Source organism: Gopherus evgoodei, chromosome 2 (genome assembly GCF_007399415.2).
Source record: "Gopherus evgoodei ecotype Sinaloan lineage chromosome 2, rGopEvg1_v1.p, whole genome shotgun sequence".
Lineage (NCBI taxonomy): Eukaryota > Metazoa > Chordata > Testudines > Testudinidae > Gopherus > Gopherus evgoodei.
The window spans coordinates 232,596,016-232,619,309 of NC_044323.1; positions in this window are offsets into that span (position 1 = coordinate 232,596,016).

Consider the following 23,294-nt stretch of genomic DNA (forward strand, 5'->3'; position numbering starts at 1 on the left):
TGAATATAAGTGCTGGAAATGCTTTAATTTGTATTCTTTTTGAATAAGGCTGTTTATTCAATATTCTTTTAAGCAATTGACCCTGTGTTGTATCATCTTAATACAGAGAGAACATTTGTATTTTTTCTTTCTTTTTTATATAAAGCTTTCTTTTAAGACCTGTTGGAGTTTTTCTTTACTTCAGGGAAATTAAGTCTGTACTCACCAGGGAATTGGTGGGAGGAAGAAATCAGGGGAAAGCTGTGTGTTGGATTGCTAGCCTGATTTTGCATTTCCTCTGGGTGAAGAGGAAAGTGCTTTTGTTCCAGGATTGGGAACGGAGAGGGGGACTTACTCTGCGTAGTTTCACAGAGCTTGTGTCTGTGTATCTCTCCAGGAGCACCTGGAGGGGGGAAGGGAATCAGGATTATCTCCCTTTGTTGTGAGACTCAAGGGATTTGGGTCTTGTGGTCCCCAGGGAAGGTTTTTCAGGGGGACCAGAGTGCCCCAAAACACTCTAATTTTTTGGGTGGTGGCAGCAGTACCAGGTCCAAGCTGGTAACTAAGCTTGGAGGTTTTCATGCTAACCCCCAAATTTTGGACGCTAAGGTCCAGATCTGGGAATAAGGTTATGTCAGGGTGAAAGCATTTCCTAGCATGTGACATGTTTGAAGTGAAAGGCATGTTATAGGTAAGCCAATCGCTTCATATGGGGAATAAAATCAGTGCAAATGTTGGCTCATCGTGTTAAGTTAAAAAAGAATATATTTTGCTTACCGCTACAGTGTGATTACATGAACTCACTTGTGCTGCAGTATCTGTAGCCAAAACCAATGCACTGCAGTGAAGAACTCAGTCCTGTGTGCTGGGACAAGTTCAGCCAACAAATCATTTAAGCAACCACACTATGATATTAGTAACTCATACTAAAAACTTAGGTGCTTTTATACCATCTGTACAGTCCCCTGATCCTCAGGTCTGCCAGAGCCCCCAGCATAAATCAGAGCAGACTCAGTTGTCATAAGAGTTTAGACCTGAAAGAGATGAGAGATGAAATCTGTGGAGGGTAGATGGACCCTACATTAGTGGGGACAGGAGGGTCTGGCTCAGGATTCTTCCGCATGCAGGGAATCCTCAGCTGATGCTTTGAGGGAGCTTTAATTGCCCCTTGCACCACTCTAGAATGGTATGCTTCAGCAGTGCAAAGAGGACTTAAAAAGGGATGAGGACCTGGCCTAGTGTACCGGTGACCAGTTAAAAAAAAAAAACGACATGCATGTCTTACTGTAGTCCATTCACTGGTTTCTAGAGCTAGCATACATCACCAGTGAGTAACCTACACTCACAAGATATCCTTGAATGCTGAATTTTATGTTTGGAGTCTCTGAGACCCTGGCCTTGTTTATTCCAGCTAGCCAAAGGCGCAAGTTGCTCTCAGGAAATGAGTTTCTGACACATGATGGTAAAATATAAATTTGATGTTCCAGCTAAAGTTGTCCCTGTTCTGGTTAAACCCCACTTCAATCCCATTTTTAATCTCACCAGGTAAGAGCCTGTTGCATAAGATTGTTTGCTGCAGTTAAAGAAATACACACACAACACTGAATCTTTAAACTTGTCAGTTATGGTGTGGGTGTGTTTTTAACACGGCCTTGGTCCAACAATTTCAGTGGCGAAGTAATGACTATAAATTATAGTATGGAAAGATATGTGAGTGACAGAACAACGGTTTGCTTGCTGTTACACATACTAACTGTGCCATCTCATGGCTAATACCAGAAGTACCTACAGCACTGTGTATGTATTCTGTTGAAAGTGGAGAAAAATAAAAGTAACACATCTTTCTATTTGTACCTTCTCATATAATGCAGACAGGGTTCTGTCAGCTCATAACACATGGTGGAAGCTTTTGTTCTTGCACTGCCTGCTTAAGGCAGAAATACAATAAAATGTGTATTCCTCAGTTTGACAATGGAACTTGTTTTATAGTAAATATATTGTCAATGTGATGTTTTATTCCAGTCTGAATTTATACTGTCCCATAAAAATATTCACTGTGGAGTACGTTCACTATGTGTTATCTTGCTTTATAGGAAATTTGGAGCTGCTAGGTCTCCATTAATTGGAAGCATATAAGCTTATTAATTCCAAGCGCTATCTGGCACCGCGTCTTCCATCTCAGTAATGGGAGATACTCTGGATTTACAGTGGTGTAGCTTCAAGTAGATTCCGGCCATGGATGTGTATAATATATACACATATGTTATACTCACATTTTAATGTCTCTGAAAGTTTTATGGCTAGAAATACTTAGAACATCTTTTTAATTCTCTAAGTAACCCTTGAGTCTAGGTACAGGTCATAGTACATGAGCAGTAGCTGGATTATTCTTTTCCGTTATGAATAAACAGGGCCACCGAGAGCGGGCTCGGGCCATGATGAAAAAAAATTTTCGGGCCCCCCAGCAAGGGTGGACCGGCTAAACAGGGCCGACAAAGCTGGGGAAGCCAGACCCTGGGCCCCCTTCCAGACCGCTGGGCCCCGGTAATTTGTACTGGCTTCCCCCCCTTCTCGTCGGCCCTGTGAATAAATTGTACACTGAACTAAAGTGGTTACCAGCTGAACTGATGAGATGTGTGGTGCAGTTTACTAATACTTAGTTTCTCAGAGCTAAATGAAAAACCCTGTGGCAAAAATGTTTGTTAAGAACACCTAGGAGGTGTGAAACGCACACACAAACACCTTAGAAGTCAGTGGTTTTTCCTTTACTGTACGTTCAGATTCAAGCTACTTATAACACATAGGTTTAAGGTCCTCCTAGCTATGCAGGATCCTTTCCTGTTACATCCTGATCATGTGGCTATTGTGGGTTTATTTCATTTTGTGTTTTAGTGTGGGGCTCATGAGTGACATTTTTAAAATGGGAAACAGTCCCCACTTGTTTAAACTAATTTTAAATTAGGTCAAACGTGGGGTTTAAATTATTTGATACCATCTCTTTAGAGAGGGCTGGGGCTATTTTTCTAAAACAATCTCATTGTAGCTATTTGGTTTTGTACTTTGAAAGTAGATCAGAATTCTTTCCCCTTTATCTCTGAGTAGTAATCTGCAGTACAAAGCCATTGGTGTGTTTTGGGGCATCTCCTCCTCATTTCTCTGAGTTGTCAAAAACATCAAATTCCCAAAGGATGATTTACTAGCCAACTACGTTAATTGCAAAGAGAGAGAAATTTCTTCTTCTTTCATGTTAAGAATTGATTATTTATTAGAGTGAAACACAATATATTCATTGGGCTGAAGGCAAATGTGCCATTTTTAAATACATAATGCAGAAATGTGTAATCACTACAAATGCAGTTTATCTGCAAAAAATGTGCAATCACTATGAATGCTGCTTCTTTAGATTTGTTTAATAACCAGCTCATGTGGGGAGCAAGGATAATAAAACTTTTTGAGTCAGAATCTTCTAGGGGGGAGGACAAAAAGATATACCCATGTATTCTTTTCTCATTTCCAGTTTCAGAGCAGACATTACATTTGCCTAGATAGAAATGCAGTTGAATAATGTACTGCAAGACCAGTTTTCATACCTTTTGAGATTCATTCTGTTCATACAGCGGATCCATTATATACCTCTCATTCTGCTCTGTGTGACACATAATTATGCATAACATTACTCAGGATATTGGAAATAGAGGCTCCATAATAAATACAATTTCTGCTTCCAAATTAAATGGAGCTGGCTTCTTGCAGTCAGCTGGTATATGGCTGTCAAAATCTATTCTCTGAAGAAGCTTGTGTCAGTTATAATGATGTTTAAAAAGGCTCTGATGAAGACCTGAGTGGGTCAAAACATTAGCAGTTAATGGTGCCTAGATCTGTCTTTGTCATTCTGGGGATGAATAAATAAAAGGAGACTGGACTTGGTGAATGGGGACCTCTTACAGTACTTCAATAGAACAATTACTTTCCTTTACAAAGTGTCATTAGGAATAGAGTAGAAAATTCAGCCCTCTTGGGTTTAGAGATAGCATTAGGTACTGCATTCATTGTATTAGGCGTTGTATTAGTTGCAGATATATTAAGGACAAAAAGTGTGTTGTATTTATGAAGCAGCAGCATTGTCTAATGGTTAGAGCACAATCTAGGAACCTAGAATCTAATCATAGCTCTGAGACTGACGCACTGTATGACCTTAAGTTGTTTAATCTTTCTGTACCTCATTCCTCCTCTGCAAAATGAGGATAATACCATCTACACAAAGCTGGGTTCTCATAATAAGCAGCTTATCCACACTCTACATATATAATACAGCATACTTATTAGCCTATTAAAGGTAGACCATGCATTACTATTATATATTTGTATAGCACCATATTTTGCATGTTACTTTCCAAGATTTTTTAAATTGTCTGTAGCCCAAAGAGTTTACAGTCTAAAAACCTGATTGTGAAATTGCATGAGATCTGAATAAGAAGCAGCATACAGCTGCACTGCAATTGGAAAGCCCAGGCCAAATTGTGCCCCCGTGACTCACTATTCAGTCCCTGCTGCTCCCTTGCTCCAGGAGGCAGGGGCGGCTTTAGGCATTTTGCAGCCCCAAGCATGGCAGGCAGGCTGCCTTTGGCAGCTTGCCTGCGGGAGGTCTGCCGAAGCCGCGGGACCAGCAGACCCTCCACAGGCAAGCCGCCGGCACAGTGCCCCCTGCGGCTTGCCACCCCAAGCACGCGCTTGGCATGCTGGGGCCTGTAGCCGCCCCTGCCAGGAGGGAGGTAATCTGTGCTACTACTGTACCTGGCACAGCTCACTTCCCCCTCTATTCCAGCTCAGCTGTGCTGCCTGGGATGTTGGGTGGGGGGAATGGGACAAGCCAAGGTTACGCCTACTCCCTCACCCATCTGAACTGGAAGAGGAGTAATGACCCCAGGGTGGCTGCTATCCCCCAGCTCAAGCACTGGACATGCAGGTAGCCCACACAAAGGAGCGAAGGAGCTCCTGCCACAGGAACATTTACAATGAAAGGGAGTACTAGCTATGAGAATTCTTTGAAGGGCTCAGCAAGCATGTGGACAAAGGTGACCTTGTGGTATACTGTACTTGGACTTTCAGAAAGCTTTGATAAAGGCTGCTAAGCAGAGTAAGCAGTCATGGGATAAGAGGGAAGGGCCTCTCATGGATCAATGACTGGTTAAAAGATAGGAAAACAAAGGACAGGAATACATGGTCAGTTTTCACAATGGGGAGAAGTAAATAGTGGGGCCCCACAAGGAGCTGTATCAGGAGCTTTGCTGTTAACATATTCATATGTGATCTGGAGAAGTGGGTAAACTGAGGTGGCAAAGTTTGCAGATGACACAAAATTACTTAAAATAGTTATGTTCAAAGCTGACGATGAGTTACAAAGGGTGACTGGGCAACAAAATGGCAGATGAAATACAGTGTTGGTAAATGCAAAGTAATGCACATTAGAAAACATAATCCCAGCTAAACATGCAAAATTATGGGGTCTAAAGTAGCTATTACCATTCAAGAAACGGATCTTAGAGTCATCGTGGGTAGTGTTCTGAAAACATTTACTCAATGTGCAGTGGCAATCAAAAAACTAACAGAACATTAGGAACTATCAGGAAAGGGACAGATAATAAGACAGAAAATATCATAATGCCACTATATAAATCCATGATATGCCCACACCTGGAATATTTTGTGCAGTTCTGAGCACCTCAAAAATATAGGTTAGAACTGGAAAAAGTACAGAGAAGAGCAACAAAAATATTTAGGGGTATGGAACAGCTTCCATATGAGGAGAGATTAAAAAGACTGGGACCATTCTTCTTAGAAAAGAGACTATTAAGATGGGATATGATAGAAGTCTATAAAATAATGGCTGGCATGGAGAAAATGAATAGGGAAGTGTTATTTACCCCTTCACATAACACACCAAGTAGGAGTCACCCAACGAAATTAATAGACAGCAGGTTTAAAACAAACATAAGGAAGTACTTCTCCACACAATGCACAGACAACTTGTGGAACTCATTATCAGGTAATATTGTGAAGGCCAAAAAATTCAACTGGGTTCAAAAAGAATTAGATACATTGATGGAGAATAGGTCTATCCAAGGCTATTAACCAAAATGGTCAGAAATGCAACCCCATGATCTGGATGTCTCTAAACCACCAACTACCAGAAGCTGGGTCTGGGTGACAGGGTATGGATCACTCAATAATTATCCTGGTCTGTTCATTCCTTCTGAAGTATCTGGCACCAGCCACTGTCGGATACTGAGCTAGAGGGACCATTGGTTTAACCAAGTAGGGCCTCTTATGTTCTTAGGGAAGGGAGAGTTATAATGTGACTCACAGTGTTATATAATAGGAAAGTCATATAAGTTCTGATTCTTTTAAGCAGAGGCTGAGATAGGGCAAGAGGGGAGATGGCATGGAACCAACCACCAGATGTGGAAAAGAAGGTGAAAGAAGTGAGGTTTGAAAAAAGATTTGAAGGCTGCAAGTGAGGCCATGTGGCCCACAGGAAGGGGAATGTCCTTCCATGTACTGGAAACAATGGAGAAAACGCACAAAGCAATTAATAGGGCAAAGGCAGGAAGAGCACCACCAAATGATAAAGTGAGCTATTGAAGGCAGGGGAAGACCCAGGCAGGTTTAATAATGAGAAAAGGAAGTTTGATCTATACAAAAAACTGTATCACCTCCCACCTTCCTACTGTCTTGCTCCTTCCAGGTGTGCTGTGAAGAACTGTCCTGGGGAAGGTGTATCACTTGCTCTGATTTGTCTTTTATTCTGAGAGGACAAAGGAGAAAATACTTATTAAACACAATGTTCTCAAAAACTCCATCACTGCCTTCACACACAACAGTATATTTGTACTATATTGTTTTGCTTTCTTTTTCTTAGTGTATTGTTTTAGATCTGTATTGGATGGGTTCACTTGAAAGACAAAGAAAGGACATGCACTATCAGGAATTCTGTCATGGGGCTGGGTCTTCTTTATGCTTTCTCCACTGGATGAGCTATTTAAACATAGCTCCAGTTCAAGAACTAAAAATAGCAGGGTTTTATTTAAAGGATTGTGGTTTCTCTGTCTCTGTCCTCCCCTCAAAGTGAGTGCAATCAGATAAACTCCATGAAGTGGCTGGGAACAGGCACAAATGCCAACATATTGCTCTTCAGTTGCAGTTGAGAGTGCCATTGTTGCCTTTGTCCTCAACAAACCCTGAATGCAGCCTAAGAACACAGCTGTGAAATCTGACATTATGTTCTCTGGCCTCCACTTTCACTTTGCCAGATCGTCTCTGAAAAGCTGATTAAAAGTGCACCATGCTGAGCAATAATGGATGATATACTAGCTGCTAATGCTGCATACACTGCCAGTGCCTTCAGCAAAGCTCTGGGCTCCATTTGCTTACTATATTTTCTGTCCTTCCTTTTATGATTAAAAAAAGGAGGGGATTAAAGGTTTTGCTGATACAGATCTAAAACAACACACTCTCACTGAGAAAGAGAAACAATAAATAAACACACAGTACTAAGGCAATTGGACTGAGCCTGTGCCCTTTGAAGTAAATGACAAAAGCACGCATGGTAATAGGGATCAGTAATAATACCACACTGAAGGGTTGATACAATGTCCAGTGAAGTCAGCAATGCCCATGTGAGTTCAATGGGTGCAGTGGCCTCAGTTCAGCAGTCCATGCCTATTGACTTCAAATGGGACATGCATTAAATGCTTTGCTGAACTGGGTCTGTGTCAAGGCCAGAAACATAGTTAATGAAACGCTTAAATGTTCCTCTCTCCACATCCCAGCCGAAAATTCTATACATAGCTTTCCAGTGCCCCTTGATATAATATCCAGAGGACCACAGTGATTAAACTTGTGTCTTTTTCCTGTTTTACTCTGTTGCTAGGAGATTAAGGGGTCACTAATGGCAAGTTCTTAAAATAAAATGAAATAATTCTTTGCAGTGGTCCAAATCTTTATTCTATTGAAGCCTATGGCACAATTCTCGTTGACTTTACTGGGATCAGGATTTGGCCTGCAGACGTACGTAATCAGTTCACAGAGTCAAATACTGTAGCTGGAATTCCAAAGGGAACTGAAAATTGTGCGCCCTATACCAGCATTTGTCACTTGTTAATGCTACTACACTCAGTCCAAGGTCTATGATAGGAAGAGGAATAAAGAGAGATGGCCAAAGGGAGAAGAGAGAGATAAATACATGTAAACTAAAACACCTAAGCAGCACATACCTAAAGTGTCCCAAGAGCGAAGTAGAGACTGAACTGAGTGTCAGAGAGTCTTGTTTCCATCCCTGATTCCCACTTTGCTCCAAGGAGAGATGTAAATCGCTGTCAGCCCTTTACTTTATGCCCCCTCCCTTCCCTGCCCAGGTATATCTGGAAATCCATGATCTTTCCCTAAATAAATAAATAAGATATTGTCATAAACAGATGGTTAAGGGTTAATGTCTCTTTTACCTATAAAGGGTTAACTAGCTCTGTGAACCTGGAACACCTGACCAGAGGACCAATCAGGAGACAGGATACTTTCAAATCTCAGTGGAGGGAAGCCTTTGTTTGTGCTTTTTGGGGTTTTTTGTTGTTCTCTCTGGGGTCTGGGAGGGACCAGACATGTATACAGACTCTCCAATCTTCTGAGAAAGTCTCTTCTATTCAAATAGTAAGTAATAGGTAGAAAGTGGATTAGATTTATGTTTGTTTTCTTTATTTGCAAATGTGTATTTTGCTGGAAGGATTGTATCTCTGTTTGTTGCAACTTATATTTGTGCTGGGGGGAGGCTTCTCTCTAGTATCTATAAGCTGAAAGACCCTGTAACATTTTCCATCGTGATTTTACAGAGATAATTTTTACTTCTTTTTTCTTTCTTTAATTAAAAGCTTTTCCATTTTAAGAACCTGATTGGTTTTTTTTATTCTTGTGTGAGACCCCAGGGGACGCGGTCTGGCCTCACCAGGGAATTGGTGGAAGAAAGGAGAGAAGGCGGGGAGGAAAAGCCTGATTTCTCTCTGTGTTAGGATCACTGTCTCTCTCTCAGGGAGAGTCTTGGAGGGGGAGAGAAGGGGAGGAAGGTGAATTTCCTCTCTGTTTTAAGATTCAAGGAGTTTGAATCACAGTGATCTCCCAGTGTAACCCAGGGAGGGGAGAATCTGGGAGGAAGAAAGGAGGGGAATGGTTTATTTCCCTTTGTTTTGAGATCCAAGAGGTTTGGGTCTTGGGGTCCCCAGGGAAGGGTTTGGGGGCCAGAAACAAAACACTATATTTTTGGGTCGTGGCAGCTCTATCATTTCTAAGCTAGTAATTAAGCTTAGAGGAGTTCATGCAGGTACCCCATCTTTTGGACGCTAAGGTTCAGAGTGGGGGAATCATACCTTGACAGATATGATGATAACACTTGCTACAGTAAAATAGAATTAACCAAATCTCACACTTCAGTGTCATTTGACCTCCCCAGAGGATGAGAAGGAATTTGCCAGGACCAGCATTGCATGATTGTCATAGGGCAGCATTGCAATAAGGGGTATTTTGCTTTGTGTTTTACTTTCTTCTGAAGCTTCATATCTAGGTCACTGAAGAAGGTGGCTTAGCAGAGATGAGGGACTCTAGGTCCATTGTGATACTTTATCGTTGACCAATGTTATGTTCCTATTTAATACTGGAATTTCATTCCTGTCCTGATTCATAAAGCTGAAAGGATTCTCTACCTTTTGGACACCACAGATAGTGTAGAGTCAAAAGACGAAATCACTCTTTGTTTGGTCAAATGAACAAAAATAAGAGCCAGCCAGTTAGCCACATGCCTAAAGTCACTCACTGCATTAAGCAGCTAAAGGAAAAATGGTTTTGCAGTTGGCTGCTCACATTAAAACTTGTGTTCTCTACAGAGATGATAGCTTCTCTATGGCATTGACGTATTTCTTCTTATTACTATGTTATTTGTATTACAGTGGCTGACCCGGCCTGACCCAACATGTTACTCACCGTACAAACATACTGAGCATTGACCATCAGACAGACAAAGGGTATGAGGGGAAACAGAGCGAAAATCATGGAATTGCCCAAAATCATGAAGTGAGTTACTAAAGCAGCCAGAACTAAACCCCAGGTCTCCTCATTCCCAGTGCAGTCAGTGATGCTGCTTCCCCAATTAAATTCAATACACACAGCCGCCTCTCATATCCCTCTGGCAACATGAGCTCAGCGGATGACAGTGTCACAGTTAAGGACATCTGTACCTGCGTTTCCTATCTACGGTCCAGCAAGGGCACTCACTGTAGGCCAGTGGCTCTCAAACTTTTGTACTGGTGACCCCTTTCACACAGCAGGCCTCTGAGTGCAACCCCCCCCTTATAAATTACAAACATTTTAAAATATATGTAACGCCATTATATATACTGGAGGCAAAGCAGAGTCTGAGGTGGAGGTTGACAGCTTGCGACCCTCCACCCATGTAATAACCTCGCAACCCCCCCCCGAGGGGGTCCCGATCCCCAGTTTGAGAACCCCTTATCTAGGCGCCTCAGCCATCACCTCTCATCTCTCTCCCTTCTGACTGTGGTATCACCAGACTTCACAGCTTCCTGCCTACACTGTGATATTGCCAGCAAAAGACAGACAGCCTAAGCAAGGCTGCCTCATTTCTCCCCTTTGAGACTGTACACAGTGTCTTTGCCCCAATTAAGCTACCACCCAGCTCTTTCTGTGCAAGCACAGTTATTCTTAAGTTTAAAGCACTTCAGCGAAAAACAATAAAAGCACCTACACGCATGTCAATAAGCTTATGAACAATCACCCCCCTCGCTCCAGCCAGGGCTCTGGTCGGTGATCAGTCCTTCAAATCCCACACAAGGTTTTTAACTGTGGCACAAAAAATGGGAGTGGGCTAATATAATTTTTAGATGCCACAAAGTTGGGAGGAATTGCCAATACAGAGATGGATTGGAATATCATACAAAAAGATCTGGATGACCTTGAAAACTGGAATAATAGAAATGAGATGAAATTTATTAGTGCAAAGTGCAAGGTGATTCAGTTAGGGACTAAGAGTTTTTGCTAGAAGCTGGCGCTTTACCAGCTAGAAGAGACAGAGGAGGAGAAAGGCCCAAGTCTACTGCTCAGTCACAAGATGACTAATACCTACTGATGTGACGTGGTCATGAAAAAAACTAATGTCATCCCAGAAAGTATTAGGTGCAGTATTTCCAGGGGAGATAGGGAACTGTTAGCCCTGTCGTACAAGGCAGTGGGGAGCCCTAATTTGGAATACTGTATGCAAGTCTTGAATTCCATGTTGCAAAAAAAAGGCTGAATTCAAATTGAAAAAGGTCAGCAAAGGGCTGTTAGGACAATCAGCGGAATGAAAAACCTGCCTTATGCGAGGAGAATTAAAGAGCTTGGCTGATTTAGCCTAACAAAACGAAGGTGGGGGGGGGTGGGAGGGAGAGGAGAATGTGATTGCGCTCTTTAAATACATAAGAGGGCTAAACACCAGGAAGAAAGAAGAATTGTTAAGGGCTAAGAATAAATGGCCATAAACTGGCCATCTACAAGTTTAGAGTTCAATTAGATTAAAGTTGCTAACCATGAGAGGAGTGCTGATCTGGAACAGCTTTCCAAGGGGAGCAGTGGGAGCAAAAATTGTAACTTGTTCCAAGACTCAACTTGAAACGTTTATGGGGGGGGATGGTATGATGAGATTGCAAATAATGGCATGTGACCCGTCTGGGACTGTTATTAATAAATATCTCCAACAGCTAGAGATGGGACACTAGATGCGGAGGACTCTGAATTGCTACAGAGAAAAATTCTTTCCCAGATGTTTGTATGGTGGGTCTGGCCCACATTCTCATGGTCTACTTAATCACCATACTGGGGTCAGGAAGGAATTTTTGCCCAGGTCAGATTGGCAGAGGCTTTAGGGAGCTTTCCCCTTCCTCTGCAGAATGGGGCTCAGGTCACTTGCTAGTTTGTACCAAAATAAATGGTGGATTCTCTAGAACTTGACATCTTTAAAGTATGATTTGAGGACTTTGGTAACTCAGCGAAAGGATATGCGCCTACTACAGGAGTGGGTGGGTGAGGTTCTGTGGCCTGCAGTGTGCAGGAGGTCAGACTGTATGATCATGATAGTCCCTTCTGGCCTTAAAGTCTATGAGTCTATGAGTCAAAGTTCAACACAGCTTCAGCTCAAAAAAGCTCCCAAATGTTATGGGGCCTCAGAGGGCCAAACATCTTCTAGACCTTCCCTAATTATTGAGGCCCCCCCCTACCTTGGACCACAAGTCCTGTCCATTTGTTGGCTCAGAAAAAAAGTTTTAACTCAGGCTTTTTAAACAAAAAACTACTCTTTGTCTGCTGCTCCCTAGAGAATCCAGTTTGAACTAGTATATGTGAGCCTCTCTCCTGGTGGTGGTAGCTTTCTGGAGATATTATACCTTGAGTGAATTTGCCCAACCACACACCACTGTTCTTAATTCCTGGAGGGCTGTGGTCCCACTCCCATATGGAAATACACACAATCCCTCAATAGTACATAAATATTTGCATTTTAATACACTGAATGCCTAAAGTATATAAACTTCATTCAATACGGTTTGACCAAGATATTACAGACTGTCGTAGCTGTCTCAGACATTTCTTCAGTCCCAAGGCTGCTCTGAAGTCTGCCAGCTGACCAAAGGCCCCATCACTAGCTAGGGACTGCCCAAGCGCAGTAGAAAGCTCATTGCAAAGAGACGGAACAAACTGAAGAGAAGCTGGCCTGGAGCATGCTGTGTATGACTCAAAAATTGAGGCTTGGCTACCGTGGTAACATTATAACGACATTGGCTAAAACTGAAAGAAAAAAGACTATTGGTCCTTAATCAGAAATTTCTAGAAAGGACCCAGATTTTCCTACCTGTATTTTCATGAGCAAATTTCCATATTTGATGGCATCAAGTAAAAATGCTTTACGGATGCATAATACAGCAGGGCTCAGTGAGTCTGTGTGAACGGCAGATGGCTTATATACATCTGAGGAGCTTTTTAATATTAAACAAATAAATGAAGATTGGAGAGGAGTGTCTCTCATGCAGCTTGTTGGGTGGTTAATCAGGCCGATGAGACATCCCAAATTTTAATTGCCTTCGTTTTTTTAGCACTCCTATCTAATTTAAAATTGCCTAAATGAAGCACTTTAGTTTTTCTTGTCTACTTTAGAAGCCTCAGTATCTAGATTATAATTTAGCAATAAATTCTACAGAATGAGGCAACGCTGGTAGCAATTACACTATGGGATAGTGTTTATTTTTAATTACTTTTCAGATAATTAATCATCCATCTGTCTGAGTCATATTCTTCAATATGCCTTATATTACAGCCACGAGTAAAAAGTATTCCTTGAATACATGGCAAGCTCATTAAAAGAATAAGCTGTGATACAACAGTAAAGATGAAACTAATGATGTCTGCTAGTAAATAGAAGATTACAGTTCAACTAATATAAGCATACATGAAAAATGTAGGGTCACCCTTTCAGTTCCTCTGTGCTGAACAAAGCCACCAACTCCAAATTTTAAGGTAGTTTTCCCCCAAATAGCTTTTCTCAGTGTAAGCCCCAGGCCTGAAGGAATTGAGCAGGCACTCGCTAATTCATCAACCTGATGATTAATCCCAGCAAGGCTCAGCCTAGTGCCATGAACAGCACTAAGTAGGCTGATATTTGTGACTTCAGAATGTACACTCCACATTTGTCTGCAAAGGAGCTTCTTGGGTGACTAGTCAGTTCTAATGAAATGCATGGAAGACTTGTCCTTGCTACCGCCATGCTTTTATGGACAAAGCAGTCCATAATCGGGTTGGATGTCCAACTAGAAAAGGACAGTTCACGGGACACATTATAGAAACCTGACAGTTCAGCTTTTTTACAATTTTCCTGAGACTGAAGAGAGCAAAAAAGGAATTAAAAGCTATGGAGGAGGGAGGTGCTGAAGGTCAGCAATGCTGACAAACACCAAGTAGTGGGAGAGGAAGAAAACAACATTATTCTTGGCTGCAAAGTGTAATTTCTAATTAAAACCACAGCCAGTTTACACTTCACTCTGGCTATGAGGGCAGGGGGAAGAATTAGTTGTGTCTGGTTCGTTGTTCCTAGGCAGATGCACAATTAGCATACAGCTCAGAAGTCTCTGGAATTGGGTGTGGTAGTTTTGGGTATGCTCAGTAGGTTCCCAGTAGCTGCACTCAGACTTCATGAGGGCAAGTTGGCAAGCAGTTGCTTTATAAAAGGCCATGTGCACTGTGTGTGGGTTGGGAGAAGTTGAGCCCCCCCCCCCCCAGCCCACCCCACCAGAAAACAGGCTATTTTTCCCTTAACTCTGAAGCATTTTGCAGCAGGTTAGTGATATTGTTAACCCTTCAACAGAGAAGGGAAATTGGGAGGGAAAATTAATTTTGCTTATTTTAATTGCATACTTTGCATGTTTGATTTCAGCCAAATTGTCTTAGTTAAATTGTCTCAACTAGTATGATTTACCAACTTTGCTCTTATTTAAATATGATGATAGGCAACAAGTCACTTATATTTTGTGATTCTCAGTTTGTATTTGTCTTGAAGCAGGGTTTTTTATCTATAAATTTAAACGGAATGGTTGGTTACTTAATTAGTTAAAAGTGATTTCAGCAGTGGAGGAGGAAGAGTCTGCATGGATTCCAGATGGAGATTTCTACAAGCAAATGGAGGGAAGATGTTGCTGCAGTGCTTTTGACTCAGCAGACTGTAACTGAGACTCACGTGAACTCAACGTAAGCTTTTGGGGTCTCGCACTTACTTCTCGCTGTGTTTTTTAGGGGACTGACCTGTTTAGATTTAATTTGTTTTCTTTGTTTATATGTATGTACAACTGTGAAGATAATGTGGATTATAAAGTAGCCATGTTATGCTGCAGAAAGTAAGTTATTATTATTGTTGTTGTTTCTTTATCTTTATAAAGTTAGTACTTACGAATGAAGTTCATTCCTTTTGTTCTTTTTGGACTTGAATGTGGGGAAGTTGACCCTGTGCAATCCTAGCTGAACTTCTTACTGATGATTTCTGGGTCTCCAGGTGCTTTTCTATGGGAGTTGGGTTATTTAGGCACTGCAGAAGGGCAGAGAAGTAAACTCTGGCCCACCCAAGGTTACAGATACACATATATAAATTTCAAGATATATTTAAATAGAAGAAAAGACCATTGTAGTCATTGCCTATTTGAGCATCTCCATAATTCCTCCATATGTGCAATAGAAAGCTATAGCTAGATTGCTATGTATACACTCATGTACACTTATATAATATTATACATCGAACAGTCTATTTCAGATTTAAGTTTACTCTTTACACTTTGTAGAGAAAAAATAGATTTTAACAATACATTCAGAGCTGAACCAGTATGACTGGAATTGGTGTCCACACTCTGGGCAGTGTAGAGAATTACACCCACTTTATGGTCCCTTTACAAAGCCAGAGTGCTGTAAAGGATCTCTAGTGTAAATGGAAATGAGGTCCATTGTTTCCAGAGCTATGGCAGCTAGTTACGTTGCTTAAGCCTGGCTAACTCATAGCTAGACCTAGCTATGTTACTCAAGGCTATGAAAAATGTTGCACCCTGAGTACCATAGGCAAGTCAACTAAACTGCTGGTGTAGATGAGGGAAGGATTCTTCTGTTGACCTAGCTGCCGCCTCCTGGAAAGATGCATTACTTCCCTCGATGGAAAAACCCCTCTGAGTGTCTATACTATGGTGCTACAGTTATTATTAATTCTCAGTTGATTTAAGAGATTTTCTCAGTTCACTTCAGTTCCATTCTCCTGCCTCAGGGTATGAGTAAATCCCATTAGTATATGGAGATATACCTATCTCATAGAACTGGAAGGTCATTGAGTCCAGCCCCCTGCCTTCGCTAGCAGGACCAAGTACTGATTTTGCCCCAGATCCTTAAGTGGTCCCCTCAAGGACTGACCTCATAACTCTGAGTTTAGCAGGCCAATGGTCAAACCACTGAGCTATCCCTCCCCCAAAAGGAGTTTTTCATCAACTGTGGTGGAATGCTAGAACCCATGAATGTGTGTCAGTCCAACATTTGTAGTACTATGGGCAATAAATACTTTAATGAAACATAGAACTAGGAAACATAGAAAGGGTCCACACAGAGGATCAGAAAGAAGTTCTTAAATAATTATGAGTGCTATTCTTCCCTCTATGGGTGCGTGTGCAATGTCTTCTTTAGCCTTAGTGAGAGTTAAGCATCCACATCAAAGGTGAAAGAAGCCCTATTTACTGCAATGATTTTTGCCTTTTCTGTAGCTCTCTTCCATTCTTTGAAGAAATAATTTAGTTACCGGTGTAACCCACTGGAGCCAGTGCTGTAACATCCCTTTGCCTGCCTACTGAAAGCTGAGCTATTCTACTTCAATTCAGCAATTTCAAAAGGAAACAATCAGTCAGGGCCGGTGCAACCATTTAGGTGACCGCGCGCTGGCATTTGGGGGCCGCCATTTTCTTCAGCAGAGACCATAGCAGCCAGATCTTCGGCCACCCCGGTCACCACAGGCATTTAGGCAGAGGGAGCTGGGGCAGGGGATCGCGGGGAGGGCCACCTGCAGCAAGTAAGGGAGCGGAGGGCAGCACGCAGGGGAACTCCCCACCCCAGCTCACCCCTGCCCTGCCTCCTCCCCGAGCACACCGTGGCCACTTCACTTCTCCTGCCTTTCAGGCTTGCAGCGCCAATCAGCTTAGGCACTGCAAGCCTGGGAGGCGGGAGAAGTGAAGCGGCCACAGTGTGCTCGGGGAGAAGGTGGGGCAGGCGTGAGCTGCTTCACTTCTCCTGACTCCCAGACTTGCAGGGCCAATCAGCTTAGGCACCGCACACCTGGGAGGCGGAAGAAGTGAAGCAGCCACGGCGTGCTCGGGGTGCTCGTGCTCATACGCAGAGCAGGGGTGAGCTGGGGTGGGGGAGTGCTTCAGGGCGGAGGGTGGGGAGCTGCCTGGGGGGGGCACCTCAGGGCAGGGGCGCAGGGGGAGAGGGCGCAAGGTGGAAGTTTCGCCTAGGGCGTGAAACATCCTTGCACTGGCCCTGCAACCAGTAAAGGAGAGAGGCCGGGGGAGAAGCAAAGGATTTCTTATTCCACCAGGATTTCCTTTCCTCACTAGCCTCTGGTCAGTTTCACACTGCTTTGTCTGTGTATAGAGGGAAGAAGAGACTTCAGACAGTGAAATCCAAGCAATTCTGAAATAGCCAGCTGAGAGAACTTGTTTTTTCACTTACATCTGTCGGTTTGTTCAATTGCAAAGGAGGAAATCAAGAAAAGAATAATTTAGGCTGAACAGCTGGCAATGTTTCCTAAGTGTGTGGCTTATAAATTGTGAAACGGTGTCATGAAGGACATGATGGAAGCCACATTGCTCAAGTAATTTAAAACTAGACTGAGCACTTGTGTATATTGTATTAGGAGAGTGCCTTACATAGGTAAATAGTTGATAAATGTGGTGCCACTAGATGGTGCTCAAGAATGCGTAGCATAGTTCCTTGGTTTGCAGAACCAATAAAACGTTTTGCCTGTGTAATCCTGTTTTTGTTGTTGTCTCCTTTTAGTTCCTTCTGAACAGAGCAGGCTAAGGGAGCAGACGGTTTTGCTGGTTTAGAAACACCAACAAAGCACTGAGGGAAAGAATGGTAAGGTGGAGCGGACTGATTAGACTGGCCAAAGCCAGGAAGGCTCATTAACTGGTCTCCAGCCCCTTTTAAAACTGTTTAAGTGAGAACTGTGTAAAGGTAGAGGCTCAGTCAGGAATAGTTATTGTCTGGACTGGTGTTACCTGAATTTATATAAGATTTAATCCATTTTAAGTGAAATTGCAATTAAAATATACTATATGTTTCAAATACACTAGAATGTTTCTCCCCTTAACGTGGGTTTAAAAAAATAGTTCTCATGCTACAGCTGTAGTGTAACAATCTCACTTTTCTTTCAACCAAGCCACTGTTCACTTGACTCAGCTCTCTTGGTGTAAAAAATCAAATTGAGCTGATCATGCAAAGGAGAAAAATGGCCTATTCAAAAATCTCAGCCTCTCACTTCTTCCTTAGGGGATCTCCCTGCACAGCCCAAAAAGATATGATTGTTGATAGTTAAGAATGAGACACAAAGAAGGCCACTAAATCAAGTTTATACTAGAGGTTTGTTCCCGGATGCAGGGCAAAATCTTACCTCAGGCAGGTGCACAGGAGAGGAAGAGGACACAAGCAGTGTCTCCTGCCCTCCCCGCCCCCCCACCAACCCACCCATTGTTCTCTGCCCAGAATAAGCACCCAGTGCTCTATAGATCTACACTTGTGCTTTGCTGCCTCAGGGATGTGGTATCTGGTGGTTTAGGGGTATACGCTGTTCATAAACTGCTGTTGGCAGCAAGCACAGGAGAAGCAGTTGACACAGCACCTTTCTGAAGGCTCAAGCAGTCCAGACTCTGGATTAGTTCGGCAACAGTCAGGATTTGCTCCTCCAGGGAGAAGACCAGCAGCCAGATCTCAACCCTGTAAATCTGTGGAGATTCACTGATGGGCAAGTCATGAGGCCAGGTCATGGCTTCCTTGCTACTCTACCTGGTTCCTGGACAGCATGGCTCCATTACAGCTGTGTTGCTGAGATTTATTGGATTGGTGGAGCTCTGCAAAGGACATGTAGTATGCCAGGTGGAGGTGTGTGTGTGTGGGGGGGAGGGGTAGAGTGGGCTGGCAGAGAAGTAATGCAGTCTCAGCCAGCAGTTCTCAACCAGAGATCTGGGGCATCCTGGAGGGTGCAATTCCAGTTTCAAGGGGTCTGCCAAAGAGCAGGACTAGCATTAGACTCACTGGAGCCCCCAGCTGAAAGACCTCAAGCAACTTAGCTTCACAGGGTCCCCTGTGTGTGGAGCCCTGGGCAATTTCCCTTCTTGCTACCTCCTAACATCGGCCCTGGCTTTTAATTTACTGGATATGCAGAAAAACAGTTGGTGCAGCACACATGGACCATGGAATTTTTATAGCATGTTGGCCGGGGTGGGGGGAAAATCAGAAAGAAGATGATTAAGACCCCCTGGTCTAGGCTGTATCACCTTTAGAGTGGAGTTCTTCCTAGGATCTGATGAGTGCCCCCACCCCATTCCCAAAGACTCTCCTCAGCCCTATGCGCAGAGCCCAAATCCATAGAGGCTGCTCCATGGGGTCTAATGTCATGTGGATAGTTTTATGAGAGCTGATACCATACTCTGCCACTGGCAGACATGAAAAATAGGTCCAGATCAACAAAAATAATTCATTAAAAATTATGTTTTGCTTAGCTTGACTATTTTAAAGGATTAAACCCTTGGTAAGGCAGCTCTTTTTATGGATAACTAGGCCGTATTCAACCTTGTGAGTTTGCCTTTACATTAGTATTTATATTGGGGCCCTTTGATGGGGAGGTAATCCCCATCCATAGGTTAGTGGAAAGAGCTCATCCTTTTGGCCTAGGAAGAGCCACAGATGGGTGCAATCAGTGCAGACACTTAAGAGGAAGCATGTGTCTGTGGAACATGTGACTGCCTGTGAGGACTGTATAAAGCTATGCTCTAGGCTACCCTGAGAGAGAGTAGGGCCTGGAATGACCTTGGCATTTTGGTTTCCATGGAGACTGGCAGGAGGCCAGCTGTCTCAGAATAGAGTCCTGGCCAAGGGCCTGGGCTGAGCTTGGGGAGAGCTTAATGGGCTGGGACAGGAGTGCAGGAGTAAGACTAGTGAGCAACCTGACTAGTGAGATGGCAGAAAGCCTAATGCAAGAGTGACTGTGAACCTCTGGGAAAGGGATGGAAAAAGCTAGTGAACAGGAGCAGGGTTAAAAAGGACTTGAGGAAACTGGTTGCAAGCATGAGGGGTTGAGTATACTTTTGTTCCATAACAGTAGAAAGGAAACATTGTGAAATTCAACATTGTTTTTTCAGCTTCATGGAGCTGGTCCTTGAAAAAGGGAAACTGAGGCATGGTACTTAATGCAGAAGGGAAGGTATGCCACTTAGAGATCCCAACTGAGGTGGATGAGTGTTATACTATATCCTACACATAGGGCTTGTCTTCATTACCAGGGAGATCGCTGCTGCTGCTGCAATTGATGCAGCAGGTGTTGATTTAGCAGGTCTAGTGATGGCAGAGCACTCTCCGGTCAACTCTGGTACTGTAGCTTCCCAAGAAGAGTAAGGTAAGTTGACTGGAGTGCATCTCCCATCAACAAAGCAAAGTGAAGACACCACGGCAAGTCAGCCTAAGCTACATCAACCCCAACTACGTTTTTCAGGAGCATAATTTAGATCAATTTACCCCCGTAGAGAAAAGCGCGTAGTAAGAGAAAGCTGCTGTCCCAAATATCTTGCAGTCTAAACTCATAAGAGAGACAGAAGGGGAGAATGGAGATAACACTTTCTTAATACAGATGAGAAACAGACAGAGATTAAGTGACTTGCCCAAAGTCACACAAGGATTTTGTGGCAGAGCTGGGAGTTGCACTCAGGAGATCTAAGTTGTAGCCCAGTGCCTTACCTCTAACCCCATCCTTTCTCACTTTATAGCTCAATTTGTGTGTTTCTTCTAACTTTTTGCTTCACTGACTTTGTACAATTTATTTTTGCTTTACAAAAATGGTATAAAATTGTATAATACAAAATCCAGTTTCTGCTATATAAAACAGTGAAATACAGTGAAACATCATATTCTCCGCACAACCTTAAAAATGGGAAGCTTCTATTGCTCCCCAGAAATGCATATTCTCATGCTAATTTTACTCAATCCAATTGCATTTAATGATCTAATGCTATGATTACTCTTGCTTAGAAATTACTGTGTTACATCCTTTTGTGTTGGCTTTCTTTTTTCATGTAGAGAATGCTTTGGGTGTGAATAAAAAATGGTTTTATTGTTCTTCCAACAACTACAAAGGAAAAGGAAATTGACTTTTTAAATTAAGTTTGGTGCAAACTATGGAGCTCTTTCAAATTTTGATGGATATTTTCATGCAGTTTGAAACTTTCTGGATGAAAGGGTTTTACAGTTTTAGCTGCATAGGGATATGCAAGGAAAACTAGTTGCAGAAATATATTGTGTGTTGTGGAACAGACCTGAATTGGGTGAGGGAATGTGGAAAGCCATAGCAAAATCCACCCTCTATTAATGTCCCCTGTGCCATAGGCACCAGCTTTTCCTGGCACCAATGGGTGCTCATGCCCCACCCCAATTCCAACCCCTTCCCCAAATCCCCGCCCTGGTCCCGCCTCTTCCTCAGTATGCTGTTTCCCCCCTCCTTCCTCTCCCTTCCAGTGCTTGCCACTGTGAAACAGCTGTTTCACAGTGGGAAGCACTGGGAGTTAAGGGGAGAAGCGACGCGCTCAGGGGAGGAAGCGGAGCAGAAGCGGAGGTGAGCTGGGGTGGGGAGGTGACGGTGGGTGAAGAGCACACACCAATTTTTCCCGTGGGTGCTCTGACCCTGGAACACCCCCCGAGTCAGCGCCTATGCCGTGAAACCTACTATCTGCCATTGAACAAGAAAACCAATAAGTGCTGGAATAGAAAACAAACAGTCCTTAAGATTTTAGACCAAAAAACATAAAAGTCTGTAGAAGCAGGATGAGGATTGTATTTAAGACCATGGCTACTGAGCCACCCCCACTGTCTAACCTAGCTGTACCATTTTTTCCCCCCTCTGCACACTTGAGAAAGAAGATAGACATAGGATTGGAGACATCCTCTCAGTGCAGAAGAACATGTGTCATGCAGAACTGTACTAGCTCTCAGGAATGGCCTCCACTCACACTTAGGAGGAAGCACAACGGCTTTGTGCAACCTGCTGCCTCAACATTCCTTGCCTGAGGGAAAATGTCGCTATGGAGAACAGTCAACCCACCTGCACCTGGCCTAGTATTTTCTGTCCCATGCAGTCGTGACCGTGTGGGTCTCTCACAGTATAGCTGCTATAGTCCCTGAGGCCAGGGTGGGAGAATGTGCTGGAAACACTGCTCCTTCCCAGCATATCTGTGCCCTTCTCCTTCCCAATCGCCTTCCTGTTGCTCTGTGCAGAAAATGGAACATGTCACCCTATATGTTTAATAATGTGTTAAATTCTCAACCCTAGACTTGCCAAATGCCTAATATACACTGAATCCACCATCTTATTCAGTCCCCCTTGTACTTAAATAACATACCACAGTACTATAATTATCCTATTCAAACACTAATCTTTGGTGTGAACCAGAAAGTTCTTCTCAAATTTCAAAATGATCCAATACAAACACACTACACAAGTTAAAACCATTTATAAAATCTTGCTTTCAAAAGGCATTGAAATATAATGTGTAACAGACAAAATTGCAGTGGTGATGGTAAGATCAATTTTCAAAAAAGTGGGCCAGATTCTGTTTTCCATCACTCATCTCCTCCAGACAGCTGTATCTTGCTCTGTCTCTGCCCTCTCTCCGGCCCCCACACATATTCTGAAATGTTTTAACTATATTTCAATAATGCAAATAGTGAGATCTTTAAAATTGATCTATTAAAACATGCACTAAATAATTAAGAACCTATACTACAGATTAGGAGTTTTATATTAAAAAATATTTGTTTGTGTGTGTGGGGGGGGGGTGCAAGCTGCTTTTGAAGTCTTGCAGGTTGTTTCCGTTAGGAGGAGAAATTGATGGAATCTTGTTTATTTACAAATGTACAAAGTCGTCTTTCCCTGAAAACAATAGGTATCAAATATGAGGCAATTTCTTTGCTAACAGTTCATAGCCTCTTTCCAGCTAGCACTCTGTCCAAAAAAGCTCTCTCTGGCATTCTCTCAGCCACGTTACCAGTGCTTCTCCTGTTCTCTCCAGATCAGTATCAATCTGCCCATGTCCCTGCATAAATTCTGAAACACACTAACTGTACTTTAATAATGCAAATAGTGAGGTATTTAAAACTGAGCTATTATATATATTCACTAAGTAATTAAGAACCAACCCTATAGATTGGAAAATTTATATTTTTAAAAATTACCTCTTTTCTTGAGCAGTTAGCCATTTCAAGGTCTTGCAGATTGTTTCCACTAGGAGGAGAAATTGATGATAGAATCTGGGATTTCTTAGATGAAATCCTGTTTTATTTACAAAGAATGTGCACAAATTCTTGTTTCCATGAACACAAGGAATCAAGTAACAGGAGTTGCTTTGCTCACAGTTCTAGTCTCTTTCCAGTTAGCACTCTCTTGGCTTTCT